The sequence below is a fragment of the Aedes aegypti genome, chromosome 3 (assembly GCF_002204515.2).
Source record: "Aedes aegypti strain LVP_AGWG chromosome 3, AaegL5.0 Primary Assembly, whole genome shotgun sequence".
Taxonomy (NCBI): Eukaryota; Metazoa; Arthropoda; class Insecta; order Diptera; family Culicidae; genus Aedes; species Aedes aegypti.
This window is the reverse complement of record NC_035109.1, coordinates 296265168-296269747: the sequence shown is the minus strand read 5'-3', so window position 1 is coordinate 296269747 and position 4580 is coordinate 296265168.

Genomic DNA, 4580 nt, shown 5'->3' with positions numbered 1-4580 from the left:
GATGCCTATTTTTTTGTGATAATATTGTTCTACCAGACACGCCGTGAATATAAAAGATATTCAAAAATACTGACTACCGCGTCACAAAAGAATTTCTTTAACACTTCAAGTTTCTAATAGAATTGCAAATATGTTTTAATTTTAAATTTCTAATAGGAACCCAATAAACTCTTCAAATTGAACAGTGCTTTACAGGTTTAGCCGCATTTTTTAAGATTATGCAAAATCGTTGAGCGCATTTTAAATTCCAATATTTTTTTAAAACTAATAAGAGAAGAATTTTCAAGATTTCGGCCTAACATTCATGTTTTCTTGTAATATATTGAACGATATTCATTGATCAAACCATACTGTGATATTCAGATATTAGGCAAAGAAAAACAATTTGCTTAAATTTTGGAAAGTTGATTTAAACGTTTGAATTACATGTTCAAATGTCTAAAGATATTGCAAAATGTTTTTTGTTTTCAATTTTGTTTCCAAGGGGTGCCCCTTAAAGGGGGGGAAGGGGGGTGGGTGCCGGGGCATTTGCCCCCTCGACAGTGTTTGGATTGAAGGCTTGATTATGAAATTTAAGAACTTTAATTTCCCAATATACATTGTTAGAATAATCCATAGTTATCTGTCAAATCATACACATCAGGTTAATTATCAGAACTCCAAATTTGGAAGGCTTCCTGCAAGAATTAGTGCTCCTGAAGGCAGCATTCTGAGACTAATCTTATATAATATTTTCTCATCTGACTAACCGGAGTTACATCAGGGATATCAATAATTTTCGTTTGCGGATGACACAAGCCTATCCGCCAAAGGACAAAGCCTGCGTGTCATCTGTAGTAGATTACAAACAAATTTGGATATTTTTCTTCATACTTGCAAAAATGGAAGATTTCTCCTCAACCTCAACTAATAATATTCCCACATAAACCAAAAGCTCTTTATTTGAAACCTTCAAGTAGATATGCATTCACGATAATCCATTTTTCAGCTTTGGAGACTGCGAGCAGAAATTTCCTTTGCTATAGATCTTAAGGAACCAATAAGTGAGCTTTTTTTCCAGACGATTAAGCGATTGAAGTAGAATACATCTGATTCAGCGATGGCAATTGCAATCTTTTCAAGCTACCAACAAGAGATCTCGATTCCTATCCAAAAAGCCATGAATGAACGATTCAATTATCATTCCCTCGAAAATTTGCATACGGCAGCTCTCCCATTCAGCGCATAATCAAGTTTAGCCTAAAATTTCCATTCCAAATTATCACACAATCAGCAAGTTCTATCGGACTTTTTCGCGTTCATCTTCCGGCCATGTTTCAGCCAGTCATTCCCGACCATCAGCAGAGAAGCGAACTCTCTCAAAAGAAGTTACACAATATAGGGCTCTTCTGGATCAGCACATCTGTATGTAATTTTCACAAATGTTGAATTTTGTGCTAATTCATGGTCCATTTTCCCAAACTTTATGTAACATTCATATTTCGAGACATCTTTGAAATTACATACATGATGTGTTTGTTGTTCTAGAAGATCCCGATTTTGTGCAAACCGTACTCAATTTTGTGCAGCTTCATTTAAGCGTGTAGGCCTCCACAGCTTCGTCGTCATCATCATCGTCGACAAAGATAATGAAGTTTGTTACGTTTTGTCGTTGGCTCGACAAAAACTGGCTGTCACTGTGAAATCGAATAATGGAACTAGATTGACAATGATACGCTCGACATCACGCTAACTGAACTGTCCGACTGCGGGCGAGCACAAGCACGTGCTGTATTTGACGCTTTGGTAGGGATTTAGGTATTATCGCCTCGAATTGAACTCACGTTCGTGGGAGGATAGATTTGACGTTTGGTATATAGGATGATTTTCTATGGAAAGGAATATTCCATTTTTCCTGACAATTGAAGCTAAGTGAAAATATTTGTTGAATATATCAACCAGTAAAGATAAGCTTCTCTTTGGAAGCTTCTTGATGAGAATGTGAAAAATTCCTTCCTTGTCAGGGGTTTTCATATTTTTTTTTTAAATAATAGTAATAATTTCTTTCAAATGATTGATTTTTAATTGGAATAGTGAGTCCTAAATTAAAATAATGCATGCTTTCAAACTGCTTGGCATGTTCTTGAGCTTCTTCGCAATTAGTTAGTTATAATTTGTTTTCCTCTTTCTAGGCCGAATTGGCTTCTAAGTTTTTTAATACTAGATAATTTAGAAACACGTGCGATTTGCGTTTTGAGCTGGAAATGCTCAGAGGCATCGCTTCCCTCAGGCATTCTTATACAGAAACACTCCCTACACAGGGAAAAGTATGAATAATTGAGAACATTCTTTTTGAGTGAAGAAAAAGTGCTCCACTAACATGCGTCAGCAATCAAACAAGACGTCCTGGAATCTGCTGCAGCACATGTTGGGAGAGCTCTTTTCCGAGAAACGCCGTGAGGCAAGACAAGATGTTGACGAAGGGAATTTGTCTGACGTTGACAATATTTTCTTGCTGCTGCAGCCGCTGCTTGTTGAGTGCTTCGAGAATGAAGTGCAACTGCACCTGGGCCGTGTCACGCGGGACGAGAGATAATAAATAACATCCTTGGCAAGTAGAGTGTAATGCTTCGCTGGGAGATGTCGAATGAGGCATGAGAAGAGGCACTTGTTGGTAAGACAGAAGAGGAGCTGAGAAATGAACCAATACGAAAATACATTCAAAACATAACCAATTCATGTTGTTCATATTTTTCCTAATAAGACTTAAATTTGTTTTGCATTTGTTTTAAATAGTTAACATATTCAGTGGAACCAACTTCATGAAATTACTAAACTTTAGGGGCTTAGTTTACTGATAGCGAGGTAGTTTTAGTTAAAAGTTGGAAGCTTTGAATCAATGTTGTTACTCGGCCGTTTTCCTTTTTTAAGCCCAACCTTCTTTGTTGGCCTTACGTCCCCTCTGGGACAGAGCCTGCTTCGCAGCTAAGTAATCTAAGAGTCCTTCACAGTTATTAAGGTATTAAGGTGAAGATGAATCGAAGGCAAGTCTCAACATTTGAAGAACAAAAATCTGGGGAACCAAACATATTAGATCAATTGGTAATCAGCAAGTGACCAATCGATCAAATTTTCTGCTCGGCTCTCCAGATTTGTGCCCTGCGAATTTAAAGCGGAAGAGTGAAACTGTCAACTTTCTATCGTTTTATTCTGGGTTTTTCTGGCAACCCGAGCAGAAGAAAATAACTACTGAATACCAAATTGAGGTATTCCATATCAGACAATTTCCAATACTTACAACCTGAATGAGGTATGAGTGAGCCCTGCATAAGAGGTAAACCTCAAATAATACCTTTTTCATATAAAAGTGAAATTTTTCAATACCTCCAGCAGTCCTCAATAGCTATCGAATACCAAAATAAAGTATTTTTAATTACTTGTTTTTAATTATGAATCGTGGTTTACGGCTAACCAGCCGAGTGGAAGTTTAACAACTACCGAAAAGCTAAACATTACATATAATCTGCAATTGGATTAGATAGACAAATTGATGTGAAGATATGCGAAAAAGTTACACGTCTTCTCAGTGAGATGGGCATCTAATTCTTCCGAAAGAGGTGCACTTTGCGAAAAAGGACCACGTGATTATTGAGCTGAAATCGAATTCAGGTTAACTTCTGCGTTCATGAGTCCTCTCATGGCGTAGTGGTTAACGCGCTCTAACTAGAGATCGGGGAGTCGTGAGTTCGATTCTCACTGAGAAGACGCGTAACTTTTTCGCAAATCTTCACATCAATTTGTCCATCTAATCCAATTGCAGATTATATGTAATGTTTAGCTTTTCGGTAGTTGTTTTTTTTTTAATTGTTTTTCAAATACCATTATAATACCAAAATGAGGTATTGACAACTGAATAATACCTAATTATGGTATGATACCAAAATATGGTATGCATAAGTTATTGGGGAGTTATTTGTTCCTCCTCGGGATGCAAGGGCTTGATTGTATGACTGTTTGTGTGAACTTACTTCTCGAAGGACATTCTTTTTCCCTTGCAAGTTTCGCGTAAGTGTCTCTGCTTACGGATCCGCCATTTGGTTTTGGCCCTTCATACAGGAGTATGATTGAACATAAAGAGTCCTACAGTCTTGAACAAATTGTTTTGTTAGAACAGACCATTGCTACCGGTGGATACCTTGCTACAATAGATGGCAGCTCATATCATCATCCATCATATAAAGCATTTAGTTTTATGGAGACGCAAGGTTGCTCGCTCAGAGCTTAGCTGAACTCTCTCGAAGCGAAGACGTACGCAAATAAAGATAATCGTAGATGGAAATACCTACATATTACTTTATATGGCTGCCTATGTTGCTATCTCTGTCGTCAAACCATTCCCCTAAACCACATATAATGATGGGAATGTTACACCCCTCGTAATTCTGCCTGGTAAACCGCAACCTTATACCGAACGCTTTCTACAAATGCAACCGTCATTACTTTTCCATTAATGGTCAACCCGGTGTCACATTGCCAAGTTCCGTTTAGTCGATTCCGGCTGCAAAAAAGACGGGCCAAAGGAGGTTTCCAGTAGTTGCACT